General features: G+C 38.7%; 1 protein-coding gene across 2 annotated transcripts in view; it reads left to right on the top strand.

The window, feature by feature from the left end:
* The window catches only part of LOC124790093 (clathrin interactor 1), a gene marked incomplete in the record, with an annotated part of 192,939 nt that overhangs the window by 154,944 nt on the left and 20,828 nt on the right, over window positions 1-17,167 (top strand). The window contains 1 exon segment of one of the 2 annotated variants that reach the window (XR_007016219.1): window positions 3,232-3,410. 2 annotated transcript variants of the gene reach the window in all.

The following is a 17,167-nucleotide window of genomic DNA, read 5'->3' as shown; positions in this document are numbered from 1 at the left end:
CCTCCTTTTTCCTAACGTGGCAATCTATCTCCTGCAACGGTGACCCAAACAGGGCATTCCTTTTTACTCATTGTCTGTTCGCTTCTTACCGAACTTGACACTTTTCCACTACCACCTTACCTGTGGGTCCACGTACACATATCTCCGTGGTCCATGCCTCCGCCCCAGCTTCGTGTGAACCAATTGCAACGTCCAAAAGGCTCAGTTCCACCTGAGGCCCTCCACCAACAATTTTTCTCTATTCTCATCAAGTTCCAGGACTCAGAAATAGTTTATGATGACGGATCAGTGGTCGACAATCCTGTTGGTTTCACTTACGCTCTCTAGGACATACTCAACAGCTCTCCTTGCAGGCTGGCTGTTGTGTTTTCACTGCAGAGTTGGTAGCCATCTATCGCACTCTTGAGTATATCCACTCCTGTGCTGGGGAGTCCTCAGTCATCTGTAGTGACTCCTTAAGCAACCTACAAGTTCTCGACCAGTGCTTCCCTTGCCACCCTTTGGTACTGACTATACAGGAGTCTCTTTTTGCCCATGGCAACAGTGGACATTGAGTGACCTTCATTTGGACCCCAGGACATGTCGGGATCCCAGCAATGAAAAGTTATGAAAAGTAACAATATTATGATAAGTAGCAACTATCCTTTCCAAAATATTCTTACATTCCATCCTGGATTTTCCATTGTTTAATAGTTATGTAAAGGACAGATTGCCACTCAGCGTAAAGATAACATATTGAGTTGCAGACAGGCATGATGAAACGACAGTCACTCACTGAGTTTCAGGCAAAAACCTTCTTTGGGAAGCACACGCACAGACACCACCTTTGGCCACTCTGGACAGACTGCCTAAAAGTAACATAGACTCACAATAAAGTTTTGGCAGACTACAACAACCAAGATAAACTGAGTGTGACTGTAACAGTTGTATGTATGTGTAATTATCATATTATTATGTGGTAAAACATAGCTTTTGAAATCATATTTGGAATTGGAAAGAAGGAAAAGGCAATAGTATTCTCTGTCTTGAAACTAAAGGATACTGTTCTAAAAATAATTGGTATGACTATACCCTTCACATTAGAATTAATTATTCCAGAAGTTCCTTTGGTTATTATGAAAATTGTAAGTACAGTTGTGATATTTTTGTGTGGTGTTCATTCCACTTGGCTGCACCATTTTTAGGTCATGTTTTTTTTAAATTTATTCCTAATATGTCATGCACGTTAAATTCAGAAATGTGGCTCATTTTGTTCAGTCATGCCAGTTTTGTTGCTATTTCACTTAAAAATTATGACATTTAAGAAGTTTTTTAATCATAAGTATATAAAAACAGTCTTGTGTTTGGATTAAGTTAAACATCATGTATAAGATCATACATTAACATCACTTTATGGAAAAAAAGGCTATTTTCAAGGACTTCCATTATGTTTTGCATCTAGAATGTCTCTCTTGAGGCACGAAGAGTAGTCCACAAACATGTACGCAGCAACCCTTGCACCTCTCTTCCATCACTGTGATATCTCTGTGAAAATGCTCACCCTGTTCGTTTGCTATAATCTCAACAGTTGTCAGGGAAGTAATCTACATTGAGCTGAGAAAGTTGATCTTCATTGAAATATGAGCACTAAAAACCTTGAAGTTTTGCAGGAGTTCCTCAACAGCATCTTTGTACTCTCAGCTCCTGTAGTTGCCAAGAAAGTTTTTTCTTAAGAAAGTTTTTTCTTATTGATTTCAGTGCTAACCAGTCATTCCTTTCTGTACCTTCCACACACTCATCAAATTCAGGATCTCTCATAAACTCCTTGATCTGAGGACCAACAAAAATACCTGCATAAAGTTTGACCTCACTGACACATGGAAATTCCTGTTTCAAGAAAGCAAGAGCCCTTCTACCCCTGTTCACTGCTCTTATAAAGGATCTCATGAAACCAAGTTTAATGTGCAGTGGAGGAAATAGAATTTTTTGAGCTTGTGACTTACCATTGAGTGAACCTGGTGTCAGGACCGGTCTTGCTTCGCTGATGTTTTGTGTGTAGTGCTTGTTATCTGCCCGATTGACCCATAGGTATAGGAAACATTGATATGTGGTGTAGCCAAGTTTCAGACCCCGCAGTATGGCCACAACATGTAACAGTTAATCTGCAGGTGTGTATGGTATGACCTACTTACAAGAATAACACATTAAGATTACAGTTTATTAATCTCCAAAATATACCTTTAAGTCACCACATATCCTCTAGTTGTGATGTTCATATTTGAGAGCAGTTAACAAACATACCACACTATGTAGGTTTCACATATTTATACTGAACAGCCTACTGGAACAGAAGCAATCATGTTACGAATGTGCAGTAGTACAGCTTTCAAACTTCTGCTTGATGAATCTATGAAAATCTGCCATTCAGTATTGGTATACAATGTACCCAAAGCTTCAGTGAGACCACCAGTGTCATGACATTAACCCAGAGAAGTGTCTTCATCCTTTCTGAAATACTTTCAAAACACTGCTTTACACCAATAGAAGGTTATCCCAGGAACTAACAGTCTGTTTCCCAAAGACGTGATCCTAGTAACTGTGCAAATTCTTTGGATAAGCACAAATTCATGTCAAATCATTCTATTCAGCTTTGGTTGGGGGTTTTAGTTGGTATGAATCTGAGGGGGGGCTTGATATACGTCACCAATATCCTCTTCATGCATTTCATCATTTGGACTGGAATCACTCTGGTTATCAGGGGGTGTTGCAATTGGAATTCCTGGTGTGTAAGGCACTGGTCTTATGGCAGATGGCACCTCTGGTCATTTTATGGTCTTTTTTTCTTTAACCTAAAAGTAAAGGCAGATGTATTCTTTTAATTAATTCAAATAAGATACTTATTCTAACTGATTTAAAAGGATGTAATGAAGAGGCATATTATGTTCATAAGGACACATGTTATGTTCAAGAGAATCAAAGTCGTTAAATTATCCTGTAAATTTGTCGTGCAGAAATAATCATTAGGATGATTTACTTCCCTCCAAATCATAGCTATACCAAAACTGAAACACTTCTTCAGCATACGTGTGATTTGAAGGACTGCCCTCAATAATAATTTTAGCTTCTAAGTGTGCATGGTACATTTTCATAACAAAAGGAGTAATTTTTAATTCACTGTGTGGTATGGTGGCTTTACCACAAATGTAACAAAATAGGTTAGCATGATTCTTGCAATTTTGGTTCATTTTGTAGCAATGTTACTTTCACTCAAGAGCTCAAGTCACACTAGCCTGCAGGTTGCTACAAGCTAGAAGCAAGGTCAGCTCAGTCTCCACCTTTCTCTACTAGAGTTGCCACCTCCATCTCTGTACACAATTACTGCCCACTATGACTGTACTAGTATCATTTTCAAGGTCTTAAAGGAAACAGAGGTAAGTAGAAATATCTTTTCATCCTTGTTAACTACATTTATTTGAACATCATACATTTAATGTAGCTCTGTGATACAGAAATAAGTCTGCTTTGTGATGATAAAGTTAAAAAATTTCAAACATTTGAATGGTTTTATATACCAATAAGCTACTACCTAGGTAGTGAAGAAACATGACCTAATTGAGCAAAGTGAGTTACATTTTTGAATTCAGCATGCTCTAAATATAAAAGATCGTGTAAAAAAAAATTGTGACATAAAAAACATGTTTTTAATTGTAGACCATTACTAGGCACCATATTTTACAGACTGTAAGATGCACTTTTATCTTCAAAAAATTTCCTCCAAAATTCAAGAGCATCTTTGACTTGAAATTAATATAAAAGTCTGCGAGTCTTAAAAATGGCCACATATTCGATGTATTGGGAAACCTATCTCTGTCTGGCAACATTAGATTCAGCAGCAGCAGTGCACCTAAGTGACAAACATGAGTTTCAGGGATTCACGAGCTTGTTAACACTTGTCTCCCTCTCGTCCCGCCATCACAAATCCAGAACACTGTCTAGTCTATGATGTGTTATTACAGTCTATGGTGCCAGTGAACTTCAACTGAAAGTGATTTTGTGATGGGTAACAGTACAATATTTTTATTAGTAGCTTGTTTCATAATGGGAAAAAATAAAATTATTCAAATGATGTGGGCTATAAATTGAAAGTGATAGCAAATGTAGAAGAACTTAAAGACAGAGCAGCAGAGCGGCATTTTGGCCAATCATGATTGGCAAGCTAGTAAAGAAGAACTAAAATAATGAGGAAGACTAAATGTGCAAATAGAGGACTGAATGCAAAATGGCCAAAACTGGATGATGATGATTTTCAGGGATTTTAAAGGTCAGTTCAGTTTTATAAACTAAGAATTCTGCCCTTGCAATCTAATAATAAACATGATAAACTTATTTTTCTAAAAAAATTGTTAAAAATTATGGTGCGTCTTATATCTGTAAAATACGGTATGTGGTACTGGGGCATGCATAAATGTTGAGACATACATTAAGTTAATGACCTCCTAAGGTATTGGCAATCTAGTTAATGTTGCTGGTGCAGTGTCTTACTTCTTTCCTTAATACAAAAAATACAAATTTATTCTACTTATTTCCATTAGTCTTTTAGATATCTTACTGGTTGCCTTTGTGTCATTTACAGTGCTGCAAAAAAATAGTGCTCATTTTCTCATGTGATAAAGTTTCAGCTATTCATGCTACTCAGTTGTATACACTTTTGTGTTATGGAAATATTGTTGGGTCACTTTAGTCATTTTTGTGTATATGAGCAGAGTAATTTTTGTAGCATTTAGTGTCATTTAGATTGATATGACAAAAATATAGCTGTGTATTTTCTCTTTTTTCTGTCTGTCACTGACTCAGATTGGTGAAGTCAGGTGAGTAATTTTGAAAAAGATTTGTATATTTTGTCTTAGCTCATCATTAAAAAGTAAGATTGATTGTAACATTGCTTTTTTTTTGGGGGGGGAAGAGAGTGTGTTACAACCATATGCATGTGTTGATGATAGTCCAGTGAAAAATTAAGTGGACAGATAAAGTGCAAAATGTAGTATTAAAACAACTAACTGTGGAAAGTAGTACAGAAAACTCTTTATGTATGGGTGGAGAGGTTAGTGAAATATTCACAAGATATCGAAGAATACTTAACTTGGCACCAGCACCAGAAGCCGCAGGACGTAGCTCTAGGGGGGGGGGGGGGGGGGGGGGATAGAATATATAAAACCAGTCATCAAAGATGTTAAATGTAGAAAGGTATGAGAATCTGCAGTCTGAATGGAGAGAAGGTATAGAACTGGAAAAAAAGAGTAACCAACACTGACCTTAAAGATCGTGGTACAAGTGACAGATTGTTCTGGCCAGCTACGAGGGGTAATTCTGGTTTTTTATTTTGCTCCATGTCATGCAAATTGAAAATCTAATTGGCAGTACTTGTGCAGAAAACTGCTGAAGGACATTAATTCAATGTTTCCAGTCAACTCACTCACCCTTCACAACCTTTCCAGCAAACCTCAACCTCCTCTCATTGCACACAAACCCAGTCTCTCCCATCTACTCAATCTCCCACTTCCAGCTCCACTCCCTCCAAAACCTCAAAATTCCAATCAACACAATCTGGAACCACAACACCCTAATTCAGTAGTTAACCTTTCCTCCAAACCTCTCTCCCAATCCGAAACCTCTGTCCTATCCAAAGGCCTCACCTTCAGCCCCACTCCCAGATTCAACCAAACAACCCTCGTCAAAGATTTACTGTCCTACACTCGTACTCTCTGCTGGAAATATCACTTTGCCACGAAGAAAAATGATCCTAATCCTACTCCTAATGATCCAACCCCCCAAGACACTATCCAAATTGAACCCTGCCTGGAACAGTTCTGTCCTCCGTCACAGCGGGACCCACCTCCTCTTCCTCAAAATCACCCTCTCCAAACCTTCCAGGAATTTCTGACTTCCAGCCTTGCCTCTCAATCCTTCTTAAAAAATCTTAATGCTACTCCCAACATCACCACTGCTGAAGCCCAGGCTATCCGTGATCTGAAGGCTGACCGATCCATCGTCATTCTTCCGGCGGACAAGGGTTCCACGACCGTGGTACTTGATCGTCGGGAGTATGTGGCTGAGGGACTGCATCAGCTTTCAGACAACACCACATACAAAATTCTGCTAAGATAATCCGATTCTTGATGTCCAGGCGGTGATTCAAGGAATCCTCAGAACCTTAGGCCCCCTACAAAACCTTTCACCTGACTCCATCAACCTCCTGACCCCACAGACACCCCGCACCCCTACCTTCTATCTTCTTCCTAAAATTCACAAACCCAATCATCCCAGCCGCCCCATTGTAGCTGGTTACCAAGCCCCCACAGAACGTATCTCTGCCTACGTAGATCAACACCTTCAACCCATTACATGCAGTCTCCCATCCTTCATCAAAGACACCAACCACTTTCTCGAACGCCTGGAATCCTTACCCAATCTGTTACCCCCGGAAACCATCCTTGTAACCATTGATGCCACTTGCTTATACACAAATATTCTGCACGTCCAGGGCCTTGCTGCGATGGAGCACTTCCTGTCACGCCGATCACCTGCCACCCTACCTAAAACCTCTTTCCTCATCACCTTAGCCAGCTTCATCCTGACCCACAACTTCTTCACTTTTGAAGGCCAGACATACCAACAATTAAAGGGAACAGCCATGGGTACCAGGATGGCCCCCTCGTACGCCAACCTATTCATGGGTCGCTTAGAGGAAGCCTTCTTGGTTACCCAGGCCTGCCAACCCAAAGTTTGGTACAGATTTATTGATGACATCTTCATGATCTGGACTCACAGTGAAGAAGAACTCCAGAATTTCCTCTGCAACCTCAACTCGTTTGGTTCCATCAGATTCACCTGGTCCTACTCCAAATCCCATGCCACTTTCCTTGACGTTGACCTCCACGTGTCCAATGGCCAGGTTCACACGTCCGTCCACATCAAACCCACCAACAAGCAACAGTACCTCCATTATGACAGCTGCCACCCATTCCACATCAAACGGTCCCTTCCCTACAGTCTAGGTCCTCGTGGCAAACGAATCTGCTCCAGTCCGGAATCCCTGAACCATTACACCAACAACCTGAAAACAGCTTTCGCATCCCGCAGCTACCCTCCCGACCTGGTACAGAAGCAAATAACCGGAGCCTCATCTCCTCAAACCCAGAACCTCCCACAGTAGAACCCCAAAAGTGCCCCACTTGTGACAGGATACTTTCCGGGACTGGGTCAGGCTCTGAATGTGGCTCTCCAGCAGGGATACGACTTCCTCAAATCCTGCCCTGAAATGAGATCCATCCTTCATGAAATCCTCCCCACTCCACCAAGAGTGTCTTTCCGCCGTCCACCTAACCTTCGTAACCTCTTAGTTCATCCCTATGAAATCCCCAAACCACCTTCCCTACCCTCTGGCTCCTACCCTTGTAACCGCCCCCGGGGTAAAACCTGTCCCATGCACCCTCCCGCCACCACCTACGCCAGTCCTGCAACCCGGAAGGTGTACACGATCAAAGGCAGAGCCACGTGTGAAAGCACCCACGTGATTTACCAACTGACCTGCCTACACTGTGAAGCTTTCTATGTGGGAATGGACACAGGCAGACAGTGTTTGTTGGTAATGAGGATCACCCTGTGGCTAAACATGCCTTGGTGCACGGCCAGCACATCTTGGCACAGTGTTACACCGTCCGAGTTATCTGGATACTTCCCACTAACACCAACCTGTCAGAACTCCGGAGATGGGAACTTGCCCTTCAGTATCTCCTCTCTTCTCGCTATCTGCCAGGCCTCAATCTCCGCTAATTTCAATTTGCCGTCGCTCATACCTCACCTGTCTTTCAACAATATCTTTGCCTCTGTACTTCCGCCTCAACTGACATCTCTACCCAAACTCTTTGCCTTTACAAATGTCTGCTTCTCTCTCTCTCTCTCTCTCTCTCTCTCTCTCTCTCTCTGTGTGTGTGTGTGTGTGTGTGTGTGTGTGTGTGTGTGTGTGTGTGTGCGCGCGCGCGGTGCGTATACCTGTCCTTTCCTGTCCTTTTTTCCCCGTAAGGTAAGTCTTTCCGCTCCCGGGATTGGAATGACTCCTTACCTTCTCCCTTAAAACCCACATCCTTTCGTCTTTCCCTCTCCTTCCCTCTTTCCTGATGAAGCAACCGTTTGTTGCGAAAGCTTGAATTTTGTGTGTATTTTTGTGTTTGTTTGTGTGTGTATCGACCTGCCAGCACTTTCGTTTAGTAAGTCACATCATCTTTGATTTTAGATATGTTTTTCCTACATGGAATGTTTCCCTCTATTATATTTATATAACCATAGATGAACATATAAGCTGGAGAGTTTTTTACTAACTCATTTTGTTCTTTCATCTCGCTCTTAATGTTCTAAGTGTCCCATCATTCCTAAAATTACAAATTCTTTTCTCATTTACAACAGTGACAAACTAGATGTTTAAGGGGTATTCTGTTAAAACTGCATTGATACTCGTATCAGTATAGGTAAACAATGAACTGTTGGTCTAACTGTGGAGAAGAGTGACACACACACACACACACACACACACACACACAATGAATGTCATTCAGATTTTTGAACACTTTGCAAGCACGTTTGAGAAAGTGAAACACATTTTCTCACCAGCAATTTACTCTGACAGAAGCTATACTCTTGACTGTAGAGATTCTGCTCATTTGGAACCTAAATGAGCAACTGTAACAACATAATGCTGTTTCCACGGCACTGATAAAACAGTACTGTATTTATTGCACTAGTGTAATGAGCCATGCTCTGATGCTCATGAAGATTTCATATGTGACATTCAAATGCATTATAACTGGCCAGACCCGGTGGACATGTGTAGTGCAGTGCTGCCACAAATATAACACAGGGTTGAGACTAATAAGGTAAGAGGGGATTGTCAGTTGCATGTACAGGGTGATAATTATTGAACTATATGAAAAAAATGTAAATTAGTTACAAACTATGGTGTGTGCACACTTTATTCAATATGTAAACACCTCTTCAGATATTCGTATTTAGGTTAGGACTTGTTCAATATGCCCGCCTTCATTGGTGTGAAGTGGTGCAGATGAACAGCGAAATTCGGCATGACCCACTGAAGTGTCGGAACATCGATGCTGTCAGTGACCTCCTGAATGGCTGGTTTTGGGGTTATTGCTGTACACCTTGTCTCCAGTATAGCCCCACAAAAAGGAGTTGCATGTGTTCAGGTCCAGAGAATATGGCAGCCAATTGAGGCCCGTGCCAGTGGTCTCTGGGTACTCCAGAGCCAGAATGCAGTCCCCAAAGTGCTCCTCCAGGACATCACACAACTCATGATGAGTTTCTCTTAAAGCCGTTCTATTTATAGTGTTCAAAATATGAAATTAAAACAATTTAAATTTTGTATTATGCTGAGAGACCAACTGTTGTGTTAGATTATATTGTTTATTACAGTGTGCCTACTTTTGTGTGATTACCATCTTCAGGCCATCTGTGGAACGTGCATAGTTCGGTAGAATAGTTCCAATTTTTAAATAGATAATTTAATATATTATAGAATTTATGATTCGCTATGTGCGTGATGTAGTCTTGAGATCCATATGACATTGATGTCATATTTGCTGTCACGCAGCAGTATAAGTTTGTTCCTTTGATGGTGGTGGAGCTATAACAGTTGTTAAACTATTGCTGGAGCAGTCATTTGTGAAGTTGTCGAATTATGAAGGGTTATTTCATAACGACAGTTCTTGACAGCTGTATTGACAGCTGAGACAGCTCTATTATGTGATGACAGGCTGGTATTCAGTTGGTCATATCTTTGTTCTTACCAGCTATATTATCTTTCTTATAAACACGAGTCTGTAAACAATATAATACAGCTGGTAAGAGCAATGATATGACCTACAGAATAGCATAGAAGCAAACAACCTGTTACCTTATAACATTGCTGACTCAACAATCAATACAACTGACAAGTAATGTCGTTATGAAATAAATTTTCATAATTTGATAACTTCACAAATACTGCTCCAGCAAAAGTTATAACACCTGATATGGCTCCACCAACATTAAAGGAGTAAAACTTACACAGCAGTGTGACAGCAACTAAGACATCAGTGTCATATGGATTTCAAGATCACCTTATGTATGTACCAAATCATAATTCTGTAATACGTTAAATTATATACTTCAAAATTTGAGTTATTCTATCAAATTACGATTTTCCACAGGTAACCTGAAGATGGCAACTAGGATGAAATAGGCCTATGTGAATAAACAATATAATCGAACAAAGCAGTGTCTCGGTGTCATAGCAAAATATATAGTGTCCTTATATTGACATGTTTGATGCAGTGGATGTAAATCAGTACAGATTTAAATTTAGTTGGTTTTAAAAAATTGGAAACATGAAGGCAAAAGTCTTATGTGAAACCACATTAAAAATATGTTTGTGACCTAATGAGAGACGTATTATTGATAACCATTATAAAATTACAGTACATAAAACTTTTAACACAATATTTGTTAAAACACTTAAGTTGGCAGTTTACACTGAGAACAATAGGCACGAAATCTACAACTTGTTGTCAACAACGTCGTCACTTGGTGCAGACACATCCTGGGTTAGAAAGAGGGTGGATAATGTAGTCATGTTATTGTGCATCTTAAGGAGAAATGTTTGTTTCCAACATCAGTCATTTCAACCCAAGACTGCATGCCTAGTATTGATGAGTGTTTCACCCAGAAGTAACAATTCTTGGAAGCCCATTTTAAAGCAACTGTAAAATTAAATTTAAGTCGTTTAATACAACACAATTATCAGATGGAAGGTTGCTACTGGTCACTATTGTATTGTGTTTATCGTTATGTCAGTGTCTCAGCATACTTTCTCAGCCTTCCAAACACTGCGACCCTATAATACAGGTGGCTGTGACCCAGTGTGCTGACAATAAAAATCTTGAAACTTCCTGGCAGATTAAAACTGTGTGCCCGGCCGAGACTCGAACTCGGGACCTTTGCCTTTCGCGGGCAAGTGCTCTACCAAGGTAGGAGACGAGATACTGTCAGAAGTAAAGCTGTGAGGACTGGGTGTGAGTCGTGCTTCGGTAGCTCAGATGGTAGAGCACTTGCCCGCGAAAGGCTAAGGTCCCGATTTTGAGTCTCAGTCGGGCACACAGTTTTAATCTGCCAGGAAGTTTCACATCAGCGCACACTCTGCTGCAGAGTGAAAATCTCATTCTAGAATAAAAATCTTGCTTACTGCACTAACGCTACAGCTCATGATCAATATTTTGTGTATATTCAGAGTTTTCTGCTTTGTTCCAGGGATGTCTTTGAGGACGAATCCAATGCACTTGTTGCAGAAATCTGTATGAAAATAAATGTTAAAGGTCATGACAACATCAAAGAAAGCTTAAAATGTGGGACATGTTGTAACACGGATTTGTTAATGGTGGGAAAGAATTGCATTGAGAGAACAGGATTTCTGTTGTGTCTGACAAAAATGAACATAAAAAATGGCAAAATGTAACTCTTTGTGTGTGTGTGTGTGTGTGTGTGTGTGTGTGTGTGTGTGTGTGTGTGTGCGCGCGTGCGTGCGTGTGATCTAGAGGAGATACTTTTAGAAATATCGCGAAACCTAGGTGGCTAACAGAAAGCTTTTTGTGTTATTGAGTACGGCAGAAGTGAATCGACGACAGTTGTTCAGCGTGTTTATACCAACGTTTAATACACCACGTATCAGGAGGTTTAACACCATACTTCGTTCGAAATGCACGCATCCAGCAAGCATTTGTTCGCAGCCCGTGACAGAGCACTTCATCACTGGCCTCCAAGAAGCCCTGATCTTACCCCCTGCGATTTTTTCTTATGGGGGTATGTTAAGGATATGGTGTTTCGGCCACCTCTCCCAGCCACCATAGATGATTTGAAACGAGAAATAACAGCAGCTATCCAAACTGTTATGCCTGATATGCTACAGAGAGTGTGGAACGAGTTGGAGTATCGGGTTGATATTGCTCGTGTGTCTGGAGGGGGCCATATTGAACATCTCTGAACTTGTTTTTGAGTGAAAAAAAACCTTTTTAAATACATCTTTGTAATGATGTATAACAGAAGGTTATATTATGTTTCTTTCATTAAATACACATTTTTAAAGTTGTGGTATTCTTTTTGAATCACCCTGTATATTAATAAAAATAAGTGACCCAAGACTGAACGTTGAGGGACCCCATTTTGTGGTACCTACCCAATTTGAGGTATCTGCTGACTTTTCTGCATTAAATGAACTGTTCGTTTCAACCTTCTACGCACTTCCAGTTAAATATGAATTAAACTATTTGTGCACTGTCTCACTTGCGCCCCAATACTTAAGTTCAATTATTCATGGCATGCAATATTTGATTAGTGAAAGAATATGTAGTACTTTATGTAGTAGTGCCTTTTTGAAAACCAAACTGACATTTTGTTAGTACTTTTGACAAATATGTGAAGCTATTCTTGAATGCATTACTTTTTCAAGAATTTAGGATAAAGCTGTCAGAAGTGAGATTGGGCGGCAGTTGATGGCATCAGATCTATCCTCCTTTTTATGCAATGGCTTAACAGGAGGATATTTCAGTCTACCAGGAAAAATGCCCTGTCTCAATCAGCAATTATATAACTGGCTACGAATCCTAATTGTCTGTTGGGAACAAGCTTTTAGTACTCTGTTGAAAGTGATGAGTTTATTATTTTCCTAATTTCAGAGGGAGAAGTGGGTAGAATTTCTGTTTTATCAAATTTTGCAAGTATTGCCTTTTCCATGTATAGCTTTGCCTTTTCTAATGAACATCTAAGCACTGTTTTCTCCGCAACATGTAAAGAGTGATTATTAAAAATATTTTCAACTTCTGACTTTTTGTTAACAAACTTTTCATGCAGTTTGATGGTAATACAGTCTTCCTGTGCTCTTAGTTGACTTGTTTTCCTTTCAGCGACAGTCCAAATTGTTTTGATTTTATAATCACAGGTGGACTTCTTTATAACTTTTCTTAATATAGTACAGTAATTCTTATGTTATTTGTCTGTTTCTGGGTCATTACTTTTTCTTGTTATTAGATACATTCCCCTTTTTTGATTACAAGATGGTTTTTACCCCTTTAACAAGCCATGGTTTTTACATGGTTTCTTACAATTATATTTCACTGCTTTCTTAAGGAAACTGTTTTCAAATTTACTCACAAATGTATCATAAAGTAAGTTAAATTTTAAATTACCATCAGGTTCCTGGTGCACCTCATCCCAATTTAAATGCTGCAAGCTTTCCCAAGAATTTGGAATTGTTAAATCATTTATTGAATGTGCTACTTTGGCAGACTGTTGTGCTTTACTCTGTGGAGCTATGTCGTATACTGCAACTAGCTGTGAATCATCATTGGAAGGGCTATTGTTAATAGATACATGTTTATTTGTTTAAATTTATAACTGTCTGTGAAAATATTATGTCAGTGTGCTGCTTTCCTGTCCTATCTGATTAGGAAAATCAATAACTGATGTCAAAAGGAATGAACAGAGTAATACTTACAGGTTATTGTTCCTAACAGACTATTTCAGAAAATCTTTGTTGAAGTCCCCACAAATAGTAATTTGCTTCTCTCTGTCTGACAGATAGCACAAGAAAGAATCCATGTTTCTCAGAAACGGTGGGAAAATTTCCCAATGGAGACAATTGCAAAAGTACCATTATTTAGTTTCTCAGGCACATGCTTCTATATGATGGCTCCACAGAATTATTTAGTTTCTAAATTTTCCACACTATGATAACTTTTAATACATATGGCAGCTCTTCCTTTTTCCATATTACCACTGCTTACATGTGCTGAAAGCTTAAATCCACTTACATAGACCTTTTGCATGTCTGTGACTATAAGATGTTCAGACAGGCATAGTACATCCATTATATCATCCCTATGTGGTTCCATAAAATAAATCAATCATGTCAAAAATTAATATTCTCTCTGTGTTTCCATTTTTTCTGAAACAGTAAAAGAACACATCAAGCATAACTTTATATGGCTTTTATAAGCAAACATTCATTCTTCAGATGATTTTTAATCACATGAAGTTTGTTCATTATGGACCTGACAGGGAAAATACACAGTGTAGATGACTAATAATGAAACAGGCATATTCCTTGGACACTTGCTCCTAGTAATTTTATATTTGGAGTTCATAGTAGAGACCATGCTCTTTCAGATATCCCTGCTGAAGGTCATACCACAAGTGTTCTCATAGTTATATCACCTTTGTGACGTATAGTTTTACTGATAAGTGAAAAATTTTCTGAAGCGATTGGAGAATACTTCTGCATTATTGCAGGGCCATAGAGAAATAGTATCTTTTGAAGATTTCATTACTTTGCCCTTCACTATATGGTGTTAAATCAGTTGGCATTCATGCTCTTACGACAGGTTGGCCTACCAGTTGGAACAATGAATCACAACTGTGCTGGAGTAACTTTTTTTGTATGTGTAGGGATATATTAGTTAAAAAAAATTAAAAAAAGGTTGATTTAATCCCTGCCTGTTATTGTGCCTCAGTTAGAAGTGTTGAGTGTTTGGGGGGGGGGGGAAACTCCTTAACTGTTGTGAAGGAAGATGCAAAATGACTCGCTGAGAAGTAGTAGTGTTTTATTTTGATGTGTGTATGTTTGCAAAGATTATTTACGCATGTTTCAGTTTACTTTCAGATTGTTTTCAAAAAACTTACCCTTAACATAGTGTATGCTAATAAAAAATCTCAAACTGCACATTGAATATTCCACAGTAAATATTTCTGGGAAAGTTATGAAGGAGCACTTCTTAGGCAAAAATAGCCCTTTTGCAATATGATGCCCATGCATGTTTTCTAAAGGATAAAAGAAAACACTTTGTCACATTCAAGGTAAAAATAATGCAAAAAAGTCTAATATAAAAGCTTCTAGATCCACTTGTGGTTTGGTGGCCCAGTGTGAATGAACACCCGGCCAGCCTGACTTACGTTTTCTGTGATTTCCCTAAATCACTTAAGGCAGAAGCCGGGACAATTGCTGCAAAAGGGGACAGCTACTTTCCCTCTCCATCCTTCCCTAATCCGAGCTTGTACTCAGTCTCTAATGACGTCAATGTCGATGGGAAGTTAAATACTAATCTCCTTCTCCTCCTCCCTCAGCAGGAGCACGTTGCTGTAATGGAATAAATATTTCATGTAGAACTGTTTCTTATGATCTTCTTTTGTTGTTTCAGATATTTGGAAGGTATGCTCCAGCATATGAATATACTGTTCTACTTACTTTCTTCAGGTTTGGCTTTAGAATTTCCCCTTCCTGATGCCTTTACAGTGAAGAAAATACACTCAATATGTTTGTTCACATGCCTTCCTCTTTTCACTTTTATTCATCAATCATCAGAGATGATTTTTTGTAAATAGTTAAGACGTAGAATATCAGTTTTAGTATGTCAGTATTAAACACATCAAGCACGTGTTGATAGAACACCGAACACTGAGAATTAGGCAGTGTGGTATTCAGACTGTGAACCACAATGACACAGAGAATGAAATGATACAACACAGTGCCTGGTGGCAGAACACAATCAGTCTCAAACTTCTGGACTGGCCCTATAATAAATGTACGAATGTGGTGACGTTACTGAATAAACTAAAGTATGATTGATAACCACATGCATTTTGATTTTATGCTATAGCCTTATTTAGTTATAGTTATTTCAACCTAGAGGCCATAATTCAAAGTTCACATAGTGTATTTTCTTAAATTTGTGAGTGTCTGAGTTATTTTAATCTCAATAATTTTGTGTTCCACAGTTGATTTCTATTAAAAATTATGTTCCAAATATGGTTTTATGTCTTATTTGTAAGTGATGTATTTTGGCAAAAGTTCCTGTGAATTCTCATTTTGAGGCTTAGGTGGCTGATATATTTTACTTTCAGAAGCTATATTTTTGATTCATAGAGGCAAACTAAATAAGGGCTACACTACAAGGGAAAAGTTCATAAGCACTTTCTTGGTTAGGCAAGAAAGTGAAATTAAATTTGGCTTTGACAGTTAATTTTCAGACTACAGATTTCTGACTTGTTTCCCATTTGAGAGTATTCACTAACACAATGTTAAGATCAAATATCTTGTGACCAGGCTCAACAAAAAAGAAAGAGCACAGCAAAAAGACAGTGCATACCAGATGTCATCTCGTTTAATAGACTGCTTATAGTAGAAGCATTAAAGACTAGTACTTGGGTGGTCAACAGGCATAAAAATAGGAGTCCATTTCCTCATTTTGCTTTCTTGTTTATTGGTATAACAAATTATAGATAATATTTCTGTAGAATCATAATCCAAAAGTGTATTTGCTTGAAAATTTATCAAAGAATTTGATCAGTATTTTTAGTAAAATTTATATTATAAGCAAGTAAAAGAGATAAAGCCAGGCTTAATCATCAAACTTTCAGAGTTGAAATAAGAAAAATATGATAGTTAAATCTTCAGCAGATTAAGTGAATGTCTGATACAGGTTTAAGTAATTAAGTGCTTCAGACTATTAATAAGTAGAATTGCTTTTGGATGATTTGAGTTTTAGTATCAAGTAATAACATTCAGAAATTATGTTGTTTCTCACATTTAAGGAAAAGATATTCTATCCCCACTTGTTAGAAGAAAATGTGAAGAGAATTTTCTCAATACTCTGTAAAGGGAGAGATACGGCAAGGTTTTTAATAGTTGAGTTGTGATTTGTAGCATGAATGTTGTAGGTTTCTAAGGATATCTAACTTTCCTGTAAGTAATACCTGAATAGCTTCTGCAACCAGTGTCATGATGATTAAAATTCTTCTGCGTGTTGTATTGCGTCAAAATGTATGAAATAGTATATATAACTATAAAACCAACATTTACTGTGTAACAGTGGCCTTCCTCAAGGCAAGAATGATTGGTATCAGTATATCGTATTTGTGAAACTTTATTGGCCCTAGGATGTAGGCAGGCTAGTCATGCTGATAGGTTTCACCAAGAATGCAATAAACAACCTTCATACCACAGGAGTATTTTGTGAGTGCAGAGCTGCTTACATGGGTGATACAGGGAAGTCAGTCAACACAGGAGTAGCAAAATGAACAACATGTGTGATTA

This window comes from Schistocerca piceifrons, chromosome 3 (genome assembly GCF_021461385.2).
Source record: "Schistocerca piceifrons isolate TAMUIC-IGC-003096 chromosome 3, iqSchPice1.1, whole genome shotgun sequence".
NCBI lineage: Eukaryota > Metazoa > Arthropoda > Insecta > Orthoptera > Acrididae > Schistocerca > Schistocerca piceifrons.
This window is presented reverse-complemented; position numbering and strand designations above follow the sequence as displayed.